This window comes from Felis catus, chromosome B3 (genome assembly GCF_018350175.1).
Source record: "Felis catus isolate Fca126 chromosome B3, F.catus_Fca126_mat1.0, whole genome shotgun sequence".
Taxonomy (NCBI): Eukaryota; Metazoa; Chordata; class Mammalia; order Carnivora; family Felidae; genus Felis; species Felis catus.
Window position 1 is genome coordinate 76017278 of NC_058373.1, and position 14088 is coordinate 76031365.

Below are 14088 nucleotides of genomic sequence, written 5' to 3' on the forward strand. Positions count from 1 at the left end.
TTCAGATATGTCACAGGGAGGAGCTCTTGGCCAAGAGTGCACACAATGACCATGTCTCTGTGCCTTTGTCCCATGACTCATTCAGCAGGTTTCTGCCCAGGTCTAGTTTGAGACATTTCCCAGTTTAAAGCCGTTTAAGATTAAGATTTGTTTTTCTTTTCTTTGAAGGACTGACCTTCACAATATATCCTGAATCAGATCATTTCTTGCTATCTTCATCACTGTAGTTCTAGGTCAAGCCACCACCATTCCTGTAAGGACCATGATAGTGGTCATGTCATAGATTTCTAGATTCCCATCCTTGCTCCCTGGCATCTATTCTTGACTCCGAGTTGAAACCAAAATAGCTTTGTACTATAGCCAAAACATCTACCATGGCCAACAAATGCGTATAGGACCCAGCCCTTGCCCTTCCCCGAAACTTATCTCCACAAACATGCCTTCTCAGGCTGGTCTCCCTACTTTTCTGCAAATACACCAAGCATGTTCCCATGTCTGTCTCCACACTTGCAGATCTCTGCCTGTGATGTTCTCTCCACCAGATATCAGCATCATTTGTTAAGTTACTGTTTTCAGAGTAAATGAATGAATAACTTTAAAAGATTGTATAGTTTTGGGGGTGCCTGTGTGGTTTAGTCTCTTAAGTGTCTGGCTCTTGACTTTGGCTCAGGTCATGATCTCGTGATTCATGGGTTCCAGCCCTGTATGGGGCTCTGCACTGGCAGTGTGGAGCCTGCTTAGGATTCTCTCTCCCTCTCTCTGCCCCTCCCCTGCTCATGTGCTCTGTCTCTCTTTCAAAATAAATAAATAAACTTAAAAAAAAGTATACAGTTGTAGTTTTCCATAATGGAAGCTGACCTATGTGATAGAGTAGATTACACCAGCCTGGTTGGCATTAATTCTGTATGATGGTATAAATTTAAGTTTTTTTTTTAAGATGCTAGTGTGAATATGAAAAATATTTAGGGAAACAAAATTAGAGAGAAAAAATTATAAATTTCCTATGCAGCCTAAGAATAGCCTAAAAATCATTGTTTCATTTGTGGGAGAATATTGCTGGGTTTCCTTTCAATGGTGTCATTCGCTTTCCATTTTCTCTATATATTCTATATAACCCATTTAGGATTGTAGAGATCGCAATAGACTGAGAGACAAATATACATGATGTCCTTCTATTTATCTATTTCTTTTTTTCTTCTGATTCAAAGAATCAACTGTGGCAGAGCTAGAAATGATTCTGGGGATCTTCTACCATAACCCCCCATTTTCTTCTGTGCTGACAGTGCAGAGCCTGCTTGCAATTCTCTCTCTCAAAATAAGTAAACTTGAAAAAATTAACTTCCCCATTTTCAAAGTAAAGTGAGACAAAGACAATGAAGTGATTTCCCCCAAATCCATAGCTGCTTTTAGAAGAATCATGAGTAGGATGTTTATTTTCTACTGCCCAATTCACTTGGTTTCCACTACCCCAGGCATTTTACACTTTGTGCTATATAGTGAGTTATCCAGAAGCAAAGGCACTGGCCATGGGGCCATAATTATACCTTCAGGGTAGAAATGAAAAAATAATTTGGCTGAATTTCTTTGTTTAGGGCTGAAAAGGAAAATCTGCTAAGCTGGCTATTTTCCCTTCTTACAACTTAAGGAACGTCTTCCAAAATGGCTTCCAGCTTTGCCTCACTTTCTGCAAAAAAAAAAAAAAAAAAAAAATTAAGCTCCAGTAGAAATGCATATGAAACTGCTGAAGAGGCTTACAGTTGGTTGTACCCTTTCCCATATCAATATTCTTTATGGAAGTTAAACAGTTTTAGTAAAAAGTCTATATATCCCTTTGGCAGAGAATACCCAAACCTTGAAGCCACCTTTTATGAATTACTTCTGAACATAAAGCAGAATATTTTCATGTGTGATATACTCCTTAAAGCAACAGACAGTGTTAAAGATCAGAAAGAAAAACATTTTGTTTCTGAGCAAATACGAGGAGCAAATACTCCTCTTTCCTACTTCCATCAACTTTTGGTGATTTGATACCGTAGCTTTTAAGAAAACATTCTGACACATATTTATAAATGTCCTTGATTTTTTAAAGAAGACAGACCGTACCCAATCATACACAGCTGGTATATAAACCAACTGTGAGCTCCCTTTCTTCTCTCAGAATGCTTTTAAGTGCCATTGTCAAGTACATGGGCCACCTCATGCCCTGCCGCTAATGCGGGACAGAACAGTATCAGAAATGTGGACTTGAATAACTCTTGTCAGAGGCATTTATAAATGAAAACAAACTTGAAGGCATAATATATTCTTATGAAAGAAATTTTGGTGAATTCCAAGACTAGCCTAAGAATAATCCTGTTTCATTTGTGGGAGAATATTACTGGGTTTCCTTTCAGGGGTGTCATTCGCTTTCCATTTTCTTTCAATCTACTCTGCAGGATTACAACGAGGAGGAATAAATTTTAAAGTAATTTCAGAAGAGGGGACATGCTGTATACACACCTCTCTGTACTGATCAACTTGCACATAAGCAGGCTAATTTCTATTTTCAGAGATCTTTATTAATATCGGTTTTTCTATAAAACTTTTATGAGAGTGGGAAGTCATTCAGCATTATCAGCATTTCCATTCACACACCAAGTAAGCTGAAGTAGCTGCTTATATGGAACATCAGTTGCAGTTTGAATGAGGTATATGCCCATATCCCTCCCTGCCAGGTAGAGCTATCCCCTTCCTTACTATTTCTGTACTTCTTAAACCTACTGGCCATCGTGCAATTTATTTTGCTCTCAGATCTGCTATACTGTTATTCTTCCCTGTCATATTTGTAAAATCCACTTAGTTCCATTATAACACCATTGCTTTTTAAATATTTATTTGTAATAAATGTAGATGGAATAACTGCTTTGTACCCAATAAACACCCAAAATTATCACCAGGGGCACTAGATAAATCAAGATGATTGTTTGCCTAGTTCTACCTCATTCTACCACACACACACACACACACACACACACACACACACACCCCACCCTCTAACAAATGTGTGTATATACCATGATCTGGTCATACCCCTTGGAGGTTTCAAAGATAGTAGGGGTGATGACATCCTTCCTAGAAGCGAGAAACCTGGAAGAAGGCATAAACCGCCCGCTGAGAGTGATTTTGTTTGTGATTAACTACAAACTCTATAGATTTCAGTATTCACAATCTCAGCTGGGGAGCTAGCACTAAAATGGGACATTGAGGTAGGGGCCAAATCCTTTAATTTTCTTTCTCAATAATAATTTTGGCAAAAGATACTGCTTAATATTAAAATTTAAAGAATAAAAGAAAAGAAGATCAGCATCTGGGAAAGGGTCCTATGAGGCAGAATGAAACCATTTATATGTCAGTATAAACATGGTCTTTGTGGTATATGTTTCCATTTTCTCGTGTCTCTGTTCTTTCCTTCTTCCCCATTTTCTTGGTCTGTTAATGAGAGTTTTCCACTTTTCTTGAATGAGAAAAAATGTGCTTGTCTCTTATTTTCATTTCCAATTTAGCCAGAAAGGTCACAGAGACCTTTGAAAATAGTACTTCTTGGCAATATTTTAAGGCTGTTAAAACCTCTTCATTCCCAGAGGCCCTACCAGAATCACCACACTTTTACTTGATGACTGTCCCCAAGAAGAAATACCAAATACCATTTGCTTCTTTCCCCTGCCTTGCATGCAAAGGGGGAAAATGTGTCAGAGAGAAGAAACAGGTTCTAAGCAGTCTAGGTCAGGACTTGGCCAAGGCCACACACAACTGACACGTGGTAACACTTGATCTTCTGTTTCGGTTATCAGATCAAATTCAGAAAAGGGTCACACAGTTCAAAAAAGCTCTCACAATTAAATCAGAAGGCTGTTCCCATTTCAGTACTTTCGGAGAAGAATTATATTGTATCCCAGATGCATGTTGATCTATCCAGTCTTTCAAAGCTGCTTCGCTCTCCCTTCAGAGGCTTCATGGCTGCAGAGGCTAGGCATTTCTCGCTCACCCCTGAAATCCATTCTTGGGCTTCGGATCTGTGGATGGGCATACTTAATAGGGTAAGGTTAATTGGAGTGAGGCTTTTCAACATCTTCCCCAAAGATCTTTAAATCCTCAAACTGTACTACAAATAGGTGATTAATTTCTGTTTTTGCGAGCTTACCATCTGGATGGCTTACAACTTTGGGCTCCACTGTGAGTTTAAAGAGGGAAGTATCCAGGTGCCATCGTTGCTTCTGTTTGGTTTTGTTTTTGCTTGTTTTCCTCAATAAAAAATATATCATCGCCTTTCCTTCATGCTACCGTCCTCCACCCTATCCCTTTCTGGTGACACAAATGCTGAAGAGTCTTGACAGCACGACGTAAGAAGGATCATGACGGCACCACTTCCTGCATCACTAAACTGACACTGGAGACAGTCATCATACACCAGTCAGCTGCACACAGCCTCTCTCTGGGGGCAGAGAGAGTAGAAGTGATGGGAAAAGTGAGGACTGTCTGTTGAGGTCCTACTGTGGGTTAGGCATCATGATCCTTGTTTTATACCCAGTATGGTATGTAATCATTTTATAACAGTGCTATAAGTTGGATTCTCCTCATATTATAGGTGACAAAATTGAAGATCAGACAGGTCTATGTGATACCTGTAGTATGTATCAATTATTTCCAGCTCAGAAACAGGATTTTACGGGCTAAATATTTGTATGTCCAACCTCTCAAATTTATATGTTGAAGACCTCACCTTCAACGTAATGGTATTCGGAGATGGGGCCTTTGGGAGGCAATGAGGACTAGGTGAAACTATGAGGCTGGGGTCCTCATGATGAGATTAGTGCCCTTATAGAAGAAACACCAAAAGTTTATACTCTCTTATCCCTCCCTCTCCCTTTCTCTCCTTCCCACTCCTTGCCTCTCATGTTCCCACAAAGAGATCACGTGAGCACACAGTGAGAAGGCACCATATGCAACTCAAAGGGAGAGGCCTCATCAGAAGCCAATCATGTTGGTATCTTGATCTCAGATTTCTAGCCTCCAGAACTGTGAAAAAATAATTCTCAGTTATTTAGCCACCCAGTCTATGGTATTTTGTTATGGCAGCCTGAACAGACTGAAACAGAAGATTTTCTTGGCATTATATTTAGAAAGAGTTGGAAATAATCTGTGAGACTGGAATTCTATTCCCCAAAATATGGAAGATGGTACAGAATAGCAAAAAAAAAAAATGTGGAAGAAAAAAAAGTATATATAAAAATGTTTTAAAATGCTTTCATTTGATGCCAGAATGTTAAGAGAAATGCTTAGATACCAGAAATCTGAGAGAGAGAATCCACAGAGGTGTGAAAACATTGAAGCAGGCTTTTGCCCTCAGGCATCTGCTGATTCTTGATGGCCCAGAGAATTTTAACTGACTGAAAAAAGTGAGGTGTAGACCAGGGTCCATCCAGAAGGAAGGTCAGATCAGAAACTTGAAAATAAAGTCCAGACTCTAGAAAGGAAATAGCTACAGAAGCTAAACTTAACGTGTACACACACACATACACACACACACACACACACACACACACACACACACACGGAGACTATGGGGGTAAATACATACCTTTCCCTTGGCTCTAGGCAAAATGGAAAAAAAAATTGTCTCCTCTACGATTTCCTAACTATTGTTGTGCACATGAAGGCCAGAAATCATATTACTTGTATATTTTTCACCTCCCCACATGCAATAAAACACAAAGTAGAAACTGACCTTAATGTGAGTCTGAGTCAAGCTTTAGTTAACTTGTATGGCTACCAGGGTTCAGCCTAACAGCCTCGGCAAGCTGAGATAAGGGCAAAGAAACATTCTGAGCACCTGAGAGAATGAGAGGGAAGAAAATGTGGAATGGAAGTAAAACTTAATGCTCTCAATCATGTGCTAGAGGCTCTATTCTCACTCCTTTATTTGACTCTCACAGCCTGGGAGATAGTCATGGTTTTCTCCATTTATTGTATTTAAAACATTTTTTTAAGTATTTATTTATTTTGAGAGAGACAGAGTGGGGAAGGGGCAGAGAGAGAGAGGGAAAGAGAGAATCCCACGCAGGCTCTGCATTGCCAGCACGGAGCCCGATGTGGGGCTCAAACTCACAAACTAAGATCATGACCTGACCCAAAACCAAGAGTCGGATGCTTAACCCACTGAGCCACTCAGGTGTCCATGATGTCTCCATTTAAAGATTAGGTTACAGACATTCAGAGAGGGAAGGTAACTTGTTAAGGTACACACAGCAAGGCCATGGTGGAGCCACAGTAGTCCAGTTCTGTGATCTCCAAAGTCCTTTGTTATTTACAGTAAAAGCCATGTCCCATGATAACAGCTATAATGTGCAAACTAAAGCTTGATGAATGAAGAGTGTATACTTCACATGGATATCATTAAAATCTAAGTGGGCTTATGTTTGTTTGTTTTACTGCCATATTGTCCTCAGGCGACACTGGAAAAATCCTTTAGAATTCCAGGTCCTCAGGAGGTCATTTTAGTGGTCCTGGAAATTGTAAAACAAATTGGTGTTGAACAGGCTTTTTAAATTGTTTCTTGGCAGGACTGGAATAATCAAGTGCAATGATTTTAATTGATTACAGAAGAATGTTCCTTTGAGCTGATGCAGCAACTGTTTTTGGTCTGTTTGTAGCTTGAAACGTGAATTGATGCAATGACTACCCATGTTAGATTTTGCTCTTGGAGAAGTCTTCAGTGGGAAAAATCAGAAATGCGTAAAGTAATGTGACTTGTGTCTTAAAGGATACCTTTCCAGTATCCTTGAAGAATCACAGGTGATTGCTTCTCCGTAGCCTCTCTGCTTAAATCTTACTTTGATTCCTTTTGTTCAGTCTCAGAATTTAATTCTGAGTAGAGACATATGAAGACCATACAGGTGTAGGTTCTCAGCTCTGCCACTAACCAGCTGGGTGGGTTTGCCCAAGTTGTCAAACCTTCTGGCCTCCATGGTCTCATTTCCGAAGTGAAGGAGACAGTAAAGGTTGGTACCTCGTACCTGCAATGTTATGATGATCAAAGAAGTGAATATCTTAATATGTTACCTGAAACAGGACAGGCAGTCAATGAATGCCAGCTGATAGTAGTGGTAAGAGTAAAGTAGGAGTAGAAAACATAACTTTCGCTATCTTGGGATATGAGAATAACATCTGATATTACTGAAAGTTTGTGGATAAAATCCTTACACTGGCGGTTGTTAATTCTTTGAGATTTATAGAAAATGAGAGAGATGATAAAAACTGAAGATGATGAAAAAAAGGGGCACAGAAAACGGTATTCTAGCAAGCTGCCTGTTGATGTGTAGAACATGTCTACAGCAGGGACTAGGTTTTATATGCCATTTGTCTGTTCCATGTTCCAGAGCAGGTAGGTTGAGGCCTGGCCACCTATGTTAGTTTGCTGTATGGAACTGTTATACGGTACCACAAACTGTGGTTTACACAACAGAAATTTCTTGTCTCACAGTTCTGAAGGCTGAAGTGCAAAATCAAGGTGTTGGTAGGGTTGGTTCCTTCTGAGTTCTGTGAAGGAAGTACCTGTTCTAGTCCTCTCTTCTTGGCTTATAGATGACTGTATTCATGTTCACATGGTGTTCCCTCTGTGTCTTCACATTGTTTGCCCCTGTACATGTCTCTGTGCCCCAATTTTTCCTTTTTATAAGGACAGTGTCATATAGGAGCAAGGCCAACCCTAATGACCTTATTTTAGCTTGATTACTTCTATAAAGACTATATCTCCAAACAGAATCATGTCCAAAAGTCCTGGAGGTTAGGACTTTAACATATGGATTTGAGGTGGACACAATTCAACTCATAACACTCTGCCCTTGGTATTTCTCATGTGCAGAATATAACCACCCATCTCAACATCCCTCAAAATCTTAACCCATTCCAGCACCAACTCTGAGTCCAATATCTCACTTGATGTCATCTAAATCAGGGAAGGGTGATATTCAAGGTATTCATTCAGGGGCAAAATTCCTCTCCAGCTGTGAACCTGTAAGGCAGATACCAAGTTATATATATATGGCCAGGGGTCAGAGAGTACATGGACAGAGATTAATAGGTGCAGGCATTCGCTTATAATTAAGTCATGTGGTCTGATTTCTAGCTTAGGTTTGGGGGAATGTCATGAATATTTTACTTTTTCCCTCTCATTTATTAGGAAACACTGAAGATAGGGGGAGAACAGAGAGATACAGAAAACTATACACACACTGAAGAGCCTGATATACAGATCTAGAAAAAATGTTCCTGCTGTGGAATGTGGAATCGTAAAGAGAAGTGACTTTCCAATCAAAGGCTGGGTGACAAAACTGTGCAGGGTTGCAAATGCAGGGTATATTTGTGCATTGAATAGAGGCAGTGATCATGTAATTGTAAAGTACCTAAAACCACAAAACCTAACTCACAGCCCTTCTTTCTAAACAACACAATTTCTTACAAAAAGCACCAAAACTACCTAATATACAATTTTGCCCACATAATCACCCTGAAAGCATTTATGTAATCAAAAGCAACCTCTGGGAATGGAAACTGGAATCTGGAAGTGAAACTCAAGAAAGATTCCATCATTGCACAAACAATTTCAAATTAAGCACTAATCAGAGGGGAAAATTAGGTTTATTCACAGGGGCCACTCAAAATAACCCTCTTAATAATGTAGAAATTGGCTGTAGCTAAAGTCCCACAAGTCTAGACACAAATACATTTAAAATACAGCAAAGCCAGTCAATATAGAATGTAGCAAATACAAGAAGTCAATGTAAAATAGATTTCCCAGATATGAGGAACATGGTTCCAGGATTGTAAGCAGACTGCTCAAGAAAAAATCTGTGATTTAGCAGAATTTTAGACTTACAAGAAATGTCTTTGCTTTTATTAGTGTCTTGGTCTTAAAATGCCACTTCCTATTTTCCTTTTGCTAATCAGGACAGAGACTGACCAAAAACAAAAGGGTCACTAGGCACTGAGGACATGGTTATTAAGATAGATAGATAGATAGATAGATAGATAGATAGATAGATAGATAGATAGATAGATGATAGATAGATAGATAGATAACGTAAAATAAAGGGAAAAAGAGAAGAGAAAGAAGGACAGAAGACAGTAGCCAGTCTACCTTGGGACCTTGGGTACCATTAAACCCACTTGGAGTTGAATTCAGAGTCTCTAAGAGTGTACATAGAATTCACCAGCTAACCCCCTACCCTTCCTGGTTGCTCCCAAGCCCATGTCCCAAGCATCTGTGGCTGAGTCGGGGATTATTCTGGTAAGAGGGCCTGGCTTCCTGAGAGGAGATCAGAGGCAGAGTTGCAGCTAAGATCACTGTAACAATCCCACTTTTAGTATGTGTCCTCCTCCTTCTTATCTTCCTTCTTCTTCCCCACTAACTCTTTTTTTCTCCTTCTTCACCTTCTCTTATGCCTCCCTGGCTCAAGACCCTTGCTCGAACATTGTTTATTTCTGCAGATGGCCAAAGAGGTTGCTGACCTCTGCCTTCACTCAGGAAATTTTCAAACAAATCTGCTCCCATGCCTTGCCAGTGAGTCCTATCTGGACCCACAATCACACCTGGGTGCCCCACATTCCTAGCCAAAGAATATCTGGTCTCCAGGAAATCAGGGAGGAACACTCCGTCTTCAAAAAAGATACTAAGTGCTCTCTTTCTCTGAAAGCGTTTTAAAGTTGAAGTACAGTTTACAAGAGATTAGAACCAAATTTTGTAATCTGGACCAACTTTCCCAGTGATGAGTGATTTTAAAAGTAGAAGAGTGGCCAAAGAGGTTTTCAACTCTTGTCACAAACACATGAATGATAGAGATAATGTCAGAGATACAAAAAAAAATTGATCTAAAGTTGTGCTAACCAATTTATGACCATTAGTCACAAATGGCTATTCAAACTTAAATTTGCTTAAATTAATTAAAGTTTCATTTCTCAGTCACAATAGCTACACTGCAAGTTTCCAGTAGCCACAGATAGCTGGCGGCTACACTACTAAATGGTATAAATATAGAAAGTCCCCAGCACTGAAGAAAGCACTATTAGCGCTGGAAAGGCCCACAGAGGCAAAGAAAGCAAGACAGAGACAGAGAGACAAAGAAGGAAAAAAGAGAGAGAAGAAATAAGGAGACAAAGAAAGATAAATACAGAGAACAAGTTGGGGGTTTCTAGAGGGAAGTGGGTGAGGGGATGGGCTAAATGGGTGATGGGCATTAAGGAGGGCACCTGTTGGGGTGAGTACTGGGTGTTCTATAGAAGTGATAAGTCACTGGGTTCTACCCATACTACACTGCATGTTAACTAACTTGAATTAAAAAAAAAAATAATTTAAAAATAGACAAAGAGAAAAGAAACAAAATAGTATTTGAAAGAGAGCAAAACTACAGGCCTGAGATCCAGACTTTTTCCTCCAGGCTCCACAAACTGTCATGTGAGTAATACATTAAGAGGAGCACACTTTCCGAAGCACTTGATTTTAAGGGGCTGTCTTGGGTCTAACAAAACGAGCCTGGAGACTTACCTATATGAGAGGTTAAAGTTCTTGAAACCAATTAGTTGCTTTGACCTGCATCTACTCATTTTCATTTAGATGTGGGGTTTTTTTTGTTTTGTTATTGTTGTTTTGTTTTGTTTTGCTTTGTTTTAATCAGCCTTCCAGTGAGCATCCTGCATCCCACCTCCACCTGTTCCTTCCTCTAAATCTGGGAATGACTACGGCAATGAGACTGGAACAGCACATGCATTAGAAGTGAAGAGCATCACTGAGAATTTAGAGACTGTGTCTAGTTTGGAAGAACCCAAGGGAACTTGAAGAAAAGTAATCAGAGTGAGTAGAAAAGGATACATAATGCAAAGTGTTCCCTCCAGGAACTTTACTTCAACAAGAACAAGGGCATTTCCCTGAAGGGCATGAGTAATGTCAAATGTAACCGTTCGCCATGCTTCTCCAAGGCACCAAATGGGCTTTTAAGCTACACATTCCTGGGGGTTTAACAATGGATTCAAAATAGGAACTGTAAATTTGTTCTCTGCCTTTCTAAGTTTGCAAAGAAAAGCAGACAGTATTGGGGTTGCTGTGTGCCCTGACAGAGATATCTGCTTATAATTCAGTAAGAGGGCTAGAAAAAATGGATCAGTGACACCTCTGAGGTTTCAGCATTTTTTACCCTCTTCTTTATGTGGTAAACCATAGGACTGACCCAGAGCAAAGTTCTAGCAGCCTCTGAAAGTGTTGGTAAAAGACATTTGTGGAAGGTAGCCTTCCCTTATGAATAAACAACAACACAAAGATATGATTTTCATTTATAATCCCTTGGAATAAACGAGACTACATCTTAACCATTTCTTTGAAAGGGAGAACGGGTCAAAGTATGAACACTGCGTGAAGACAGAGAAAACCACCCCTATCATCCCCAGACACTGCTGTAAGGAGAACTAACGTGAAAACTTCCATCCTGCACCTCAGTACCTACAGTTCCAAAACACCATTTTTGCATCCATCTATCTCTGTGGCTTTCTAAGAGCCCTAGGACCACCAATTGCTAGAAGAAACACCTTGCTACAGACATTCCTATTATTTCTAGTCAACATGATTTATCCTCTTTCCACTGTTTTCCAATCTTCATGTCTTAATACCTTAAAGGAAGGTTGCCCCAATGTTGAACATCCAGTCCAGGATGGTGAGATTAGAGTACGGACTTGGCAGCCACACTTTCTGGGTAAGAATTCTTTGCTCTGCCTTTTCATGTGTGTGACCTTGAGTAAATTATTTAATCTCTCTGAACTTCAGTTTCCATCTCACCTATGTACATATAGACAAAGAGATAGATAGATAGATAGATAGATAGATAGATAGATAGATAATTGGGGAGTGTAATCAAAGTCTGGCATTTATCCTTCATTCACTCATCTACATGAAAGTCACTAAGGACACAAAGATTGGTAAAACATAATCCATGCATTTAGGCAACTCAAAGTTCAGTGGGAGACAGATACTTGTAACACATTGTAGTGGTTGTGATAGAGTCAGATACTAATTGCTTTAGGAAGACAGAAAAAGTAATTAATTCCCTCTGAAGGTTTAGGGGGGAGATTCATGCACAAACCTGTGCTGCCTTGCAATTGCTTCCTCCCTCCCTCTTTCTTTCTTTCTTTCTTTCTTTCTTTCTTTCTTTCTTTCTTTCTTTCTTTCTTTCTTTCTTTTTTTCTTTTTCTTTCTTTCTTCTTCCCTCCCTCTCTTTCTTTTTTCTTTTTTTTTCTTTCCTTATTTTATTCTTTCCTTTCTTCCTTCCTTCCTCCTTCCCTCTCTCTTTTCTTTCTCTCTTTCTTTCTTCCTCTCTCTTTCCTTCCTTCTTTCTTTCTTTCTTTCTTTCTTTCTTTCTTTCTTTCTTTCTTTCCTTCCTTCCTTCCTTCCTTCCTTCCTTCCTTCCTTCCTTCCTTCCTTCCTTCCTTCCTTCCTTCCTTCTTTCTTTCTTTCTTTCTTTCTTTCTTTCTTTCTTTCTTTCTTTCTTTCTTTCTTTCTTTCTTTCTTTCTTTCTTTCCAATTTCACTACATATCCAGAAGCCACTGAGAGTGAAGTCAAGGGCAAGGTGAGTGAGGACCACTTCATACATGCCTGCAGATAACCCCTCTTCTAGTGTAGCCCCCTATCGCCCTGGACAAGATTATCTATACACATATCTTCCCCAGCTGAACCAACCCTTTGCCTTGCTGTTGCCATCAACACTTGAAGAGTTACAGCTGCTCTTCAGTACTATTGCTTTCAAAGAAGCCTTCATTCCTCTATTGAGCAGTCATTAGAGCCACGAGGAGCCAACCATTTAGGTATAGACACACATATACATAACGTATATATACGTATGCATGTGTGTATGCATACATATATGCATATTAATGACATATATAACATGTAATAACATATACATGTATATTAAGTAAATATACATGTGTACATATTAAGCATCTGAGTCGGTTGCTCTTTGTTAGGGTTCAAAGAAAATAAAAATAAGTCTGAGACACTTGCCCATAAAAAATTTTTATAATTTTTTAAAATATCTATTTGTTTTTGAGAGAGAGAGAGAGAGAGAGAGAGAGAGAGAGAGAGAGAGAGAGAAAGCATGAGTAGGTGGAGGGGCAGAGAGAGAGAGAGACAGTAGATCTGAAGCGAGCTCTGTGCTGACAGCAAAGAACCCTATGTGGGGCTCAAACTCGCAAACTGTGAGATCATGACCTGAGCTAAACTCAGATACTTAGCCAACTGAACCACCCAGGCATCCATCCATAAAGTTTTTAATATAGTGAAAGATGCCATACCACAGGCACTGCTAGCACAGAAGGGAAAAGAGTAGGTATTTGTAACACTGTCTTTAGCTCAAGCCATTACTAAGAAAGCCGGGAAATATACTATAAGCTACCCCATGTATTCCCCACTTGCAAGCATTGTTTCCATCAAGTAGCAAATAAAAAGGTATACAGAAAAAGGAACAGTATTAGATATTGTATATTCATTACATACATCCTATGACAATCTGGAAGCCACATTCTCTCAGTAACGTCTCACCAAAGATCATTCTGTCTCCCCCAGCTACGTCCTATTCTAAGAGGGAATAATTTCTCCCTCCTTTAGGGTGCATGAGCATGGAAGAGGAGTACTCATTTGGGGATCAGAAAACCCACATTTTAAACCAAACACAGATACAAAATTAGTTAAGTGCCTTTGGCCATCTCACATCTTTTTATTTCCCCACCTAAAAATGAAGAGACTAGACTAAATGATCAGTCAAATGACCTCCAATTTTGATGTTATCCTAAAGACAGAGACATCCATTCCTGAGACTGGCACCCAACTTGCACCTTCTTTGTTTCTTTCCTACCTTTTGCTCCTCTTTCCCCCCCCAAAGTACCCTCCTTTCATTGCATAGCCAAAGAATTCAAACCACAGATCCCCTTGGGAATGCAGAGAGTCATCTTGGACTTCTAAATGTTGACCAATTCCAAATCTCTTCATGTGTTTATTTTCAAATGTATTT

General features: G+C 39.5%; 1 long non-coding RNA gene across 1 annotated transcript in view; it reads right to left on the reverse strand.

Moving 5' to 3' along the window:
- Positions 1-793: 793 nt before the first annotated feature.
- The window catches only part of LOC123386027, a 270457-nt gene continuing 257162 nt past the window's right edge, over positions 794-14088 (reverse strand). The window contains exon 3 of the long non-coding RNA XR_006599434.1: positions 794-1684. This is a non-coding gene — a long non-coding RNA (uncharacterized LOC123386027). The remainder of the gene's footprint in view (positions 1685-14088) is intronic.